Raw genomic sequence first — 13,604 nt, 5'->3', positions numbered from 1 at the left:
ACACAGCTAGAAGTGAATGAAGGCAGGATTTGAACCCAGGAAGTCCAGCTCCCAAGTCCATGCATCAGCCAACTCAAATAGCTCTAAACATGGACACAATGACTGTAGCTTAAGCAGCCAATGGGTGTCCAGAGGGGCCTGATGTTGTGAAAGGAGCTTGGATGAGCGGCATCTCCAGTGTGTGGTACATGAGGGAGACAGAGGCAAGGAGACAGCCCTCCCTCTCTGTGCTCTCTTGCTCTGGCTTTCTTTCACTCTGTTTCAATTTTCCAGGCTTGTATTGGGTCCTGGCCTCTAGACGTGTCTGGAATGTTATTGTGGCTCTAATGGCCCTCCCACACCCCCACTGATATGACCCCGATGCACAAGACACAGCCACACTCACCCAAACACACGTTTTGCTGTAAACCCTTCGTTTGGAGAGCAGCTCAAGACGTGTGTCTTTAGGGATGTCCCCCGGCTTGCCGCAAGGATTAGCTTTCAGAATTAAGAACGTCCTGAACCTTTCCCCTTAGTAGCACCTGACAGTGGCTATTTCACTTTTCCTTATAGTTATTTAATCCTCTTCCAGACTCTAAGCTCCGTGGGGCTGTATCTGCTCTCTGCTCACCAGCACCTAGCACAGAGCTTAGCTACGTGAACGGTGTTAATATTTGTCGAGTGCATGAATAGGACTCACAGGGAAAGGACTGGGATTCACATCATCACCTTCTTGCTCCCCAGCCCCTCACACTCTATGTGTGAATCCCTTTTTTTGCAGGCACACCCATGCCTCGGTGGTGTTTCCCAGACATCCAGCATCTCTGGATCTCATGACACCCTGCGTTTCTCTCTCCAATGCTCCCATCCTCAGCCTCAGTTATTGTTCTAGAATTCTTGTGACTTTTGAATTGGTGGGGGCCTGAGAAATCATAGGAGCCCATTTTTCAGATAGAGAAAACTGAGCCTTAAGACCCAGTAAGTGAATCTCATTATTCTCTGCAGATTGCATTCTCTATTACAAAAATGCAGAAGTCCGAGTAGGACCCCACATCTCAGTATCACACAGCTTCCAAGACCCAGCTCGCGATGTTCATTGCTCAGTTTCAGCTCATCACATGACAGTGGTGTCTCTAAGGGGTGTTTTGTCAACATGCCACATTGCATTTCTTCTGTTAACTCTGAACGTGTCTGTCTTTTCTTTGACAGAGTAACACCAAAAGGTCTGGGTGGGCGCTGGTTGGGGTGCATCTAACGCAATTGTCATTTTACTTTCACTCATAGTTATTCAATCGCTTTATCTTCCTTCTGAGACTGTGAGCTCAGTAGGGCTGTATCTGTATCATTTTGAGAGATGGACTTGCAAGGATTCTTGTTACTTTGATTTTCATGTGAAACATAAAATGCCTGTTAGTAGTATGCCAGCAGAAGGAACGGAAGTTCATCCTAAAATTACATAACCATTTCCTTTATGTTAACTATTTCTTAGATAAAATCTTATTTTTCCTTTATGGTATGAGATTTGTCTATAACCAGCTCATTGGGGTTAGGCTTTGGATGTAGAAATACATATATTGGTCATTACTTCAATTCTAAAAGACAAGACTCCAATTTGGAATGCTCCTGAATTTCAGAGACCACGCTTTAAACAGTCGGAATAGGCACAGGCCCTCAAAGCTCCCATTATCCATACACTTTTAGCTTTTTCTCCCCTATGGGTTCCTAGCCTAATTTTATTTTACTTCGAATAAAAACATAGCACAAAAATGAAGGGACGAAATCAGTATATGATGCTATTTCCTGCTGCCTCTAGGCAGGAAAAATTAGTTTTAATGGCAAAAATCACAATTACTTTTGTACCAACCTAGTATTCTTTTTCTACTCTAAAGGGTGAGGATCAAAAGGAACAAGTGGTACTCTGGAAAAAAGTGGAACAATGCTGTGTAACTTTCTGGCCGAAACTGGCTCATCACAAAGCCGGGAGACAGATAGGCGAGCAGCGTGGCCACATCTGACACCAGTCTCAACAGTTTCCCACATTCGTGGTACACAGTGAAGGGCATCTCTACTCCAGTGATAAAAAATCAAAAGGTCTTTCATGGTTTTGCACATTCAGGTTAGTGAGTAATGAGAAATGACGCCGGGAATGACTGATGTGCGGCTGGAAGCCCGGACGTCTGGGGTGTTGCCTGTTTGTCTGAATAGCCTACGTCTTTCTGCCCACCAAGATCTCAGTGGGGCTGAGTGACTGAGCCTTCAGGCCTAGTATTTCCCTGCCTCCTTTGTGTATTTCAAGTACTTTGACGTCAAGAATTTTCTCTTTTGCACAGCTTTGCTTCTTTCCAGGAGCTGAATGGTACATGGATGACTCACAAAAGTCTTTAGACAAGAGGAGGACAAGGAGACCCTTGCTCGGCGGCAGGAGTACCTGCATTGCCTTAGCTTTGCTTGAGGCATGACCTATAACTGCTCTGATTTTTGGACCCCAGAAATGCTTGAAAGCTTAGCTGCCTTATTGCTGTGTGTTCACCTTATCACAGAGACTCAGAGCCCAGGAAATAAAGGCACAGACTCTCTTTAGCAAATGTATCTCCTTCCCATTAGCCAATCATATCCTCACGATCACTCCACACACCCATTCTGCCACTTGGGCATTGTGTGTGTGTGCCAGTAAGGCTCTCTGACGAAGTGTTACAGAACTGTAGGCTCCCCAGAGTCTAGGAGGAGGTAGAATAGCAGAGAACAGTCTGGATGTGGCACTGAGAAAGGAATAACCATTAAAGAGAGGTTTCAGATATTTTTCCTGGGGTCTGACTCATTGTCATCATTATAGGGAAGCAGTAACTATCCCTGTTTTGCTGGAGAAATAATGTTCCATGTCTTAGTTTGAACCAGCCTGGAAATAGATCCTGGGACAAAGATTCAAGAGCTATTTATCTGGGAAGTTCAGGAAACTCCAAGAGGAGAGTGTGCAAGCGACACAGAGAAAAGGAGGCCACTAACGAGTTGTGTAGATTAAAGCAGGTACCACAGTGGGCACCTGGAACTGATCCACAGGGGCTGATGTAGATCATGAAATACATCGTATATTCTGCGTGCGTCTTAGTTCATTTGTATTTCTATTGAGAAATACCAGGCTGGGTGCAGTGGCTCACACCTGCAATCCTAGCCCTTTGGGAGGCTAAGGCAGGTGGATTGCTTGAACCCAGGAGTCTGCGACTAGCCTGGGCAATATGTGAGACCCTATCTCTATAAACAAAGAGAAAAAAAATTAGCCAGGTGTGGTGGTACCTGTCTGTAGTCCCAGCTACTTGAATAGCTCTGGAGGTGGAGTGGGGGAATTGTCTGAGTCCAGCAAGGTAGAGGTTGCAGTGAGTCATGATCGTGCCACTGCACTACAGCCTGGGCAACAGAGAGAGGCCTTTTCTCAAAATAAAATAAAATAAAAAAATCTAGAAAGGCTGGGTAATTTACAAGAAAGAAAGGTTTGTTTGGTTCATGATTCTATTGGCTGGAAGACTTGGCATCTGGAGAAAGCCTTGTGGAGGAAGGTGAAGGGAACGGGCACGTGCAGAGAGCACCTAGCAGCAGAGGAAGAAAGGGAGAAGGACAGGGAGGTGCCAGGCTCTTAAAGACACTGAGAACTCCACTGCCAACCAGAGAGGGACTTTCCCTACTCATGAGGGATCCACTCCCATGACCCAAACACCTCCCATGGCCCCACCTCCAACACTGGGGATCACATTTCAACATGAGGTTTTGGGGAACAAACATTCCAACCATAGCAGTGTGTAAATGTGTGTGTATTTCAATAGATTGAACTATATTATGATGCGTTTCCCTGCAGGGAAATTCTCTAGAATATGCACCTAAGAATAATTCCATTGAGGGCTGAGGGAGCTGGGGTATTTATACACCAAATCCTGAATGCTGCTCCTAAACAGACCACTGCTTAGCGCTTCCAGCCCACTGCACGTACAGGCAAAACAGACTTCTACTGTTTCGAAGGAAGCTCCCGATGGAGGGTGGAATTTGGACCTGGTCTGGAGCACACTGCTGTGCCAGGTTACAAGGGAAATGTGTGGGGCCCTGACCGGGTCTGTTACAACACTACTGTGAAGTAATCTGTCATGCGGTGGGGCTGATGGATTGGAACTGGAATTAGAGTGTTTCGTTGTTTTGATTTTTGCTTTTTTAATTTCCTCGTGTTTCTGGTATCCTGATTTTCTGCTTCAAGTATCAGCATAGGCATTTATTCATATTCACCTTTGAAAATTAGTTTTAAAACAGAGACTAGGAAAATAAGGGATAGAGAAGAACACTGCACAGGGGAAGTTTTTAAACACTTGAAGAGATTGATCTTGGCTGAGCATGGTGGCTCACACCTGTAATCCCAGCACTTTGGGAGGCCGAGACAGGTGGATCACAAGGTCAGGAGTTAGAGACCAGTCTGGCCAACATGGCAAAACCCCGTCTCTACTAAAAATACAAAAAAAAAAAAAAATTAGCCAGGTATGGTGACAGGCACTGTAATCCCAGCTACTTGGGAGGCTGAGGCAGGAGAATTGCTTGAACCCGGGAGGCAGAAGTTGCAGTGAGCTGAGATTGCGCCACTGTACTCTGGCCTGGGCACCAAGAGCAAAACCCCGTCTCCAAAAAAAAGATTGATGTTCTTGTTAGACAGTTTGCTGCCCATTCAACGTCTGTCCTGCCTTTCTTCCTATTCGTTTGTGGCTGTAACATGCCTAGATAAAATGATTATAGTTTTTGGCTGCCCTTAATCTGTGACACATTTCTGGACCAGAAGAGATCAAAAAAAGTTATTTAGTGAGGTTTCCAGAAAATGTTGTGAAAAGAACAAACAAAAACTCAAAAGAAGACATACATGCAGCCAATAACCATATAAAAAACCTCAGCATCACTGATCACTAGAGAAATGCAAATCAAAACCACAATGAGATATCATCTCATACCAGTCAGAATAGCTATTATTAAAAACATTAAATAAAACACACACAGATGCTGGTGAGGTTGTGGAGTAAAGTAACACTTATATGCTGTTGGTGGGGTGTAAATTAGTTCAATCTTTGTGGAAGACAGTGTGGCGATTCCTCAAAGAGCTGGAAACAGAAATACATTTGACTCAGCAATCCCGTTACTGGGTATATACCCAAAGGAATATAAATCGTTCTATTATAAAGACACATGCATGTGAATGCTCATTGCAGCACTATTCACAGTAGCAAAGAAATGAAATCAACCTAGATGTCCATCAATGGTAGACTGGAGAGAGAAAATGTGATACATATACACCATGGAACACTATACAGCTATTAAAAAAGAATGAGATCATGTCCTTTGCAGGGACATGGTTGGAGTTAGAGGCCATTATCCTTCGCAAACTAACACAGGAACAGAAAACGACATACCACATGTCCTAACTTATAAGTGGGAGCTAAATGATGAGAACACGGGGACACAGAGAGGGAAATGACACATACTGGGGCCTATGAGAGAGTGGAGGGAGGGAGGAGGGGGAAGATGAGGAAAAACAACCAATGGGTAGTAGGCTTAACACCTGGTGATGAAGTAATCAGTACAACAAACCCCGTAACACGTTTCCCTACGTAACAAACCTGCACACGTACTCCTTAAAACTTAAATAAAATCAAACTAAAATTTAAAAACTAACAAGAACAAAGCAGATCCTGAAAGTTGTCTTTCCTTTTTCCTTTCTTCTTGCTTACTAGGCATAGATGATGCTGGAGTTAAACTGCATCTTGTGACTCAAAGGCGGTGGTATGTGGTTAAAAGCCACGTGGTTTCAGTGTAGTGAAGTATTAATAGTTGCGTTCAGGGAATCTCTCGTTGGACTGTACATTAGTCTGTTTTCACACTGCTGATAAAAAAAAGATATGACCAAGACCGAAGAGGTTTAATAGACTCAGCTCCAGGTGGCTGGGGAGGCCTCACAATCCTGGCAGAAGGTGAGGGAAGAACAAAGGCATGTCCTACATGGTGTCAGAGAGAATGAGAGCCAAGCGGAAGGGGAAACCCCTTAGAAAATCTTCAGGTCTCCTAAGTCTTATTCACTACCACAAGAACAGGATGGCAGAAATTGCCCCAAATCCTGATTCAGTTATCTCCCACCAGGTCCCTCCCACAACACGTGGGAATTATGGGAGCTACAATTCAAGATGAGATTTGGGTGGGGACACAGCCAACTATCAGACTTAGTTCCTCTAGCTCCAACCATGTCCCTGCAAAGGACATGATCCCGTTCTTTTTATGACTGTATAGTATTCCATGGTGTATATGTATCACATTTGCTCTATTCGTCTACCACTGATAGACATCTAGGTTGATTTCATGTCTTTGCTATGGTAAATAGTGCTGCAATGAGCATTCTCATGCTTGTGTCTTTATGGTAGAATGATTTATATTCCTTTGGGTATATACCCAGTAATGGGATTGCTGGGTCAAATGTATTTGTTTTTAGCTCTTTGAGGAATCGCCACACTGTCTTCCACAAAGGCTGAACTAACACAGCACTGTATCAGACTGCCTGCGTTTGAATCCTGGCTGTGACATTACTAGCCGTGTGGCTCCGAGCAAGTTACTTCACTCTTTGTGCCTAATTCTCTTCAGCTATAAAATAAGGATAATGATAGTATGTACCTCTTGGGTTTTACCTAGGTTTGGTGGGTTAATATTTGTGGAGTGTTTAGAACAGCACCTGGTAACCAGTAAATGCCCTCCCAAACATCTGATAAACAAGCAGAGATGAATGATGACCATGGTGGGTTGAGTACAAAGTTCATGTCTACCTGGAGACCCAGAATGTGAGCTTGTTTGGAAGCAGTGTCTCTACAGATGTGAGGAGTTAAGATGTGGTCCTAATGGATTAAGGTGGGACTGTGGGTGTCCTTCCAAGAAGAGAAAACACAGACAGACACAGGGAGGACGGCACAGGAAGACGGAGCCAGAGATTGGGATGATCCATCCATAAGCCGAGGAATATCAAGAATGGCCTCAACCCACAGAAGCTGGAAGAGGCGGGAAGCGTGCTTCCCTAGAACCTCCAGAGCGAGCATGGCCCTGGTCACACCCTAATGTTAGACTTGCAGCCTCCAGAACAGGGACGGAGGGAGCTTCTCTTGTTTTCAGCCACCACGTTGTTACTTCGTCACTTCTGTACAGCAGCTCTAGGAAGCGAATACGGTGACCAGACAAAAAGGGAGCTCCTGGATGCTAGACACATGGCCACAGTTGCCCTGGGTGTCCACCTCCAGGCACGTTTGCAGACAGAATTCAGAGCTTACTCATTCTAACCATTGACTTCCAAGTTCCGTTACTCACAGATAATCACTGTCTTAACCAATGCAGCCGTAACTGACCCCGCCATGATTTCTCATCAGTCTTAAGCCAAGACGAGTACATGAAATTGACTTATTATTTTTTTTTTGGTAATGAGAAAAAACATTTTATTGGTTGTTGTTCTTTTTTGTCCCTGACGTCACTATAGCCTCTTTGGAGATCACTTACCATTTTAATATACACTTGTAACATTATGCCGTATATGTTAAAATAGATGAATACGGTTGGAAGAAATAAAAAAAGTGTAATGTGAGCTGCATCAGCTGCTTCCTTCCTGAACAAAAGCATCACAGTGGTGACCTCTGAGCAACCCACTGGAGGAGGTTAGAGGGGCAAGCACTCCACAGAGCGAATGAAATGGAGCGCCTGCAGAAACTCCAGCCTTCCCTGCCCTGAGGAAGACTGCTTGGGGAAGGCATCAGAGGAAGGTAGAGGCTTATCCAACAGGAACGGCTCACAGCCTGATACCTCAGCCTCCAAGCAGTGTGTTCCCATCCCTTACCTCTGAGTGAGGCACATGCGAGAAAGGGGCATTGTGAAGAAATGGATATAAAAGCGAACTGGCCCATGAAGCTTCATTTTCTTTAGAGGATGTGCAAAAAGGCAGCATTTTTTACAGGGTTGTTAATGAAGACACGAGATGGGAAGCACAAGCTTTCAAACAAACAGGATTTGAGTTATATATTGAGAGGTTTCTCATAACACTGTTTAGGAAAAACAATGAGTCACTAGGAATAGACAGTTTTTTCCTTTCCTACCTCCTTTTGTATAACAGGACATCCATTTTCCTTTGGGAAACTATCACTTCTCTTTTGCATGACGGTTGGTAGGATACAATAACTATCTCCCCTGGCCAAAAGTAGGCAGGCATCTCTGAAGCTACGCCCAGCAGCCTCTCTCGCTGGGACTTAAATTTCACTCAGTGGGAGTAAGGCCGAGTCAAGAATACTTGGATTTCATTAGTCTCATTTGTGGCACCTGAAAAGTCTATGCCATTTACCTTGGTCTATCTTTAGCACTGTCCCGGTTCCTGCCTTTTCTGAGGGCTTTTTGTCCATCTTTTTAATTCATCCACTGAGACAGCCTATATTCTTGCAATAAATTCCTTTTTTAAAACCTTAGGTAATGAGAATGAGTTTGTTTTGCTTACAGTGAACAGTGATGGGGATACATTCTGAGAAATGCGTCGTTAGGCGATTTCATCCTTGTGTGAACATCATAGGTCATGTTCCACAAACCTAGAAGGCAGAGCCTACTACACACCTGGCCGTCTGGCACAGTCTGTTGCTCCTGGGCTACACACCTGTACAGCAGGTGATTGCACTGAATACTGCAGGCAGTTGGAACACCATGGTAAGGTTTGTGTATCTCAACATAGAAGTTAGAATTAAAATACAGTAATATAATCTTACGGGACCACAGTGGTACACTCAGTCCACTGTTGACAGAAATGTTGATATATGATATACACTGTAACCTACAGCATAAAGTTGACCAGCAAGGTGATTACATGAAAGTATATTGGTTTTTGAGGTTTCATTTTAAACTCTGAGATGCAAACTTTTTCTTTAGAAATTAACAATCTCAGTCACCATTGTGCAACTTGGACATTTTGTTCATTTGATTTTCCCCCAAAACAGAGCCTGAGACAAGGGCTTGGGTGCAGTTAATCTCTTCGCAGGCGGTGGGAGTGAGGAGTGAGCAGCAGGAGACAGTGACGGGGACACCAACACAACGGTGTGTTGTCAAGGTTGCAGCTGTGCCCAGAGGAACTCGATTTGCAGAGGCAGGATTCTTCCAGAATTGTCTGACTAAAGGCTAGAAGCCTGCATATTCCCAGGGTTACAGGTTTCCCCAGCTGTGTAAACTCCATGCTTAGGAACGGGCCCCCATCATGTCAGAAAAGTCCTGGAGCAAAACCTGGAACTATGTCCATAATGCTGGAGGTGGGGTCAGGTCAGACGATACGGCTTGGCCCTGTGTCCCTACCCAAATGTCACTTTGATTTATGATAATACCCATGTGTCATGGGAGGGACCTGGTGGGAGGTAATTGAATCATGGGGGCAGGTCTTTCCCATGCTGTTCTTGTAATAGTGAATAAGTCTCATGAGATCTGATGGTTTTATACCTGGGAATTCCCCTGCACAAGCTCTCTTGCCTGCCACCATGTAAGACATGCCCTTATTTCCCCAGCTGTGTGGAACTGTGAGTCCATTAAACCTCTTTCCCTTATTAATTACTCAGTCTTGGGTATGTCTTCATTAGCAGCATGAGAACAGATTAATACATCAGGGAATAATGAGTCTTCGCTCACGTGGGTGCAACTGCACAGCACGAAGGAGGGACAAGGGGGTATGTCAGGGCACCAGAGACAGCAGCTCCAGAAATGGGCTCAGTTGCTCCCACACAGAGAGAGAAATTCCCCATGATAAAGTGGGGAACAAAAATGTTACTTACTTTTTGAAAAGGAAGCACAGCTGGGCCTGCCATTTGCATGGAGAAGTGTGGCCAGCGTTTACACTGATTTAAACAGCAGGTTGCAGAAGTAATGCTTCCTCATTCATGTGCTTAAAATTCTTGGAGTGGCTGAAAGCTCACTTGATAAGACCATATCAAATACTTCATTAAACCAAGGACACAAACATGGTGGTAGCCTGACAGGTCATCCAGAGATCAAGGCTCCACATCAGTAGGGCTGACACCGTCTAGGGAGCTGGCCTTGCACCTTTTGGGAGCACGGTTCACCTCTGTATGCCATTTCCAACATTCTTAGTCTCTTCCTGATACATGGGCAACTTCTTGAACTGCTAATAGATTTGTTTTCTAAAATATGTGCTTCATTTCTCATCATATTTACCCATTCTTCAAAACATCTTGCAAATAACATTCAGTTTTAAGAATATTCTATGAGTCAGGGGTCTTAGCTGTAGACAACAGACTCCATTCTAGCTCTTTCAAGCAGAGAAGGATTGATTCAGGAGTATGGTTGGGATTGAAGAAACAGATTTCAGCTGAGTTCCCAAGATCAATGCATGGAACCAGAGAGTGGGCCACCAAGACCCTTCTCCTTGTCATGACCAGAAAGCTTACGAATCAGGCAGATGGTTCTAGAACCTCATTGCCTTTCCCACAATCTGAGCCAGCAAAATGAACGCCCACACACTTCCTTTTCCCCATTTTGACATTTTGAGAAACAAAATCTCAAACAGGTGCATCCAGTTGGCAGGGACTGGCTCACGGGCCCATATACCCTCACAGACACTTTGCTGCCTCTCAGGAAAATCTGAGCCAAGTAGGTATTCAGAAAGTACCTTGTGGGGATGAGTTTTACACGGTGGAGCCAGCTCTCAATGCACCGAGAGAGCAGCTTGTGGCAGCTGCAACAGTTTTCCACTACATGCGTCAACACTCCATGGCCTTGTGTTCTCCTGATGTTGAAAAGTACAGAAATTCATATTCTGCGAAGTCTATTTGTTCTCTTAAATATTGGAATTACTTACCTCTATGCTTGATCCCACCTCCCAATGACACAAAGAAATGGTCCCTTGTAAGATTCTTCTGTCCACCACAGACTAAATTTGAGGACATTAAATGTCAAAGGGATACAAGAATTGTGAATTTAAGGTTCATGAAAAAAATATACCTCTTAGTTAAGGACGGATGTCCAGATCAGGTATAAAAAGATGTTTTTTTCCTCCTGTAATAGCATATTCAGATGTAATATTTGAAAATGAAAAAGCCGAGCAACCACCCCAGGATGTCATAGCCACTGACCAATCAGAGGAGACGCTTGGCCAAGCATGCTTCATGCTGGATGGTGGTGGGCCGGTCATGCAGGCGAAGCCAGTTTACAGAGGACAATGGAATGCTCTGTGAGTACACCATTTGTTCCTTGATATTTTCCAGGTCCTTGCAGTTAGGAAGAGACCTGTGAACACTTGTAGCCAGTAAAATGTATGGATCAGTGTTGCCTGTTACTTGTGGGTTGAAGCAATACAGCTTTCAGGTTCAACTGCCTATTCTTTCTCCTCACCTGCCACGGCCACCAAGGAGGCTCTGTATTCCAGATGATGCAGTGAGGAGATGCGGGAGCCTCCATTAGCCTGGTTACCTGAGTCACTGCGTGGAGAAGAGCTTCCTACTGTCCCACACAGGACATATAGCAGGAGGAATAACTATGCTTTTCTTGTCTTAAAGAAATGTAATTTGGGAGCAACTTTTAATTCCAATACAACCCAACCTATCCTGATTAATACCCAATGCTTTCCAAATTCAGCTTCAGCAACTCGCTCTATACATAACCATTAAATTCTCGGCTATCCTCCCAGGCAGTGGGATAGATTGCTCAGGTATGAAACTTCAAAATTTCCTCCATGCTGGGTGGCTAGCCCTTCATCTCCTGCTTGACTGCCCTGATTTCTGTTGTAATGAGCTTGGGCTGGTCCAGTGTAAGTTAGTAGTGAGGTCTGACATCCCTTTGTTCCTCAATGTGTCCTAACTGTGGTTGACTTTTTAAAAGCAAGATGAACCTGGAAACCATCATTCTCAGCAAACTGACACAAGAACACAAAATCAAACATTGCATGTTCTCACTCATAGACGGGTGTTGAACAATGGGAACACATGGACACAGGGAGGGGAGCACTGTACACTGGGGTCTGTTGAGGGGGAGTGGGGGGTGACAGTGGGGGGTGGGGAGTTGGGGAGAGATAGCATGGGGAGAAATGACACATATAGGTGAAGGAGAGGAAGGCAGAAAATCACACTGCCACGTATGCACCTATGCAACAATCTTGCATGTTTTTCACATGTACCCCCAAACCTAAAATGCAATTTAAAAAAAAAAAAAAAAAGCAACTTTTCAGCCAGGCGCAGTGGCTCATGCCTGTAATCCTAGGACTTTGGGAGGCCAAGGCGGGCAGATCATCTGAGGTCGGGAGTTCAAGACCAGCCTGACCAACATGGTGAAATCCCGTCTCTACTAAAAATACAAAAATTAGCCAGGCATAGTGGTGCATGCCTATAATCTCAGCTACTTAGGAGTCTGAGGCAGGAGAATCGCTTGAACCCAGGAGGTGGAGGTGGCAGTGAGCTGAGATCGTGCCACTGCACTCCAGCCTGGGTGACAGAGGGAGACTCCATCTCAAAAACAAACAAACAAAAACAAAAAAAAGTTTTAATTAATTTCCCAACAAAGATCAGTAACCTAACAAGTAGAATAACAACTAATCACCCTGTCTGTGTATTTTGCTTTTTGGCCAAACTCTCTTATTCCAGCCACCCTACCCCCAACTCTTACCCCTGGCCTCCCAAACAAATAGCAAACACTGCATTAGTGATGGGCTGTGGGCTTTTTATCTCTTTCACATTAAACATAAGCGCTATTCGATGACCATAGAAATACTATATCTAATTAGCAATAATGCCATGCTGCTATAAATAACCTGTGTGCTTCTTCTGACAAGTGTACGGTATAGGTCAAATTGGCACCTGCATTGCAGACAGATTTATAAACCACTCTGTTTCTTAAAGTACATCAGCTCTTGGGTTTAGTGGCTGTGGCATGGTATGGAGAGTGACTGCATTTTGGCATTCACACTAAAATAGAATAGAATAAAATAAAATAAAATAAAATAATTCCTCTACTTTTGGGGAGGCAGTAGAATTTTATACTGCAGACCCTACATGAGGCTGGCCATGTTCTCATGCCTTCTCCCCATGAGCCTGGCTTCTCAAAGCCATTGAAACATGCCAAATGCATGGTGCTCTTTCCTTCCTTGATGTAAATTTCAATATCTTATCAAGGTTATCCAAGCTCATTGTGAAAATGTTATCCTTTGGAATGGGTTTACGATGAAATGGCACAGCAGACATCCACCCTTCCCTAACTTCATTTTTTTTTTCCTTCAGGCAACTGTTTTCAATTCTTCTATGTTATAAAGTTTTTCTCCCCATTTTTCTAAATAATATACTCTACTACCTGTTTTTGATATAGCAGTTTTAGACCTTAGCTACTGATTTCCTGTTATGATCAATGAAATTTTATCTCCGACTGCCTTCTACTTTCTCTCTTTTCTCAGGCAATATGATCATATTCCCCCTTTGATTTTCTCTATTAGCTGCATTTATAATTTCAAAGACAAATACTGCATAATCTTACATGTATGTGATAGCTAAAGAAGTTGAACTCATGGAAATGGTGAGGAGAAGGGTGGTTGCCAGGACCTGGGTGAGGTGTTGGGGAAA

The 13,604-nt window shown here is 44.1% G+C and overlaps 1 protein-coding gene across 1 annotated transcript in view; it reads right to left on the bottom strand.

Moving 5' to 3' along the window:
* Window positions 1-13,604, bottom strand: part of TMEM132D (transmembrane protein 132D) — an 834,368-nt gene that overhangs the window by 129,906 nt on the left and 690,858 nt on the right. The window lies entirely within an intron of this gene.

Source organism: Aotus nancymaae, unplaced genomic scaffold (genome assembly GCF_030222135.1).
Source record: "Aotus nancymaae isolate 86718 unplaced genomic scaffold, 86718_ANA_hifiasm-v0.15.2.pri h1tg000021l, whole genome shotgun sequence".
Classification (NCBI taxonomy): domain Eukaryota; kingdom Metazoa; phylum Chordata; class Mammalia; order Primates; family Aotidae; genus Aotus; species Aotus nancymaae.
Note: the sequence above shows the minus strand (reverse complement) of the source record. Positions and strands in the feature narration are given on the sequence as shown.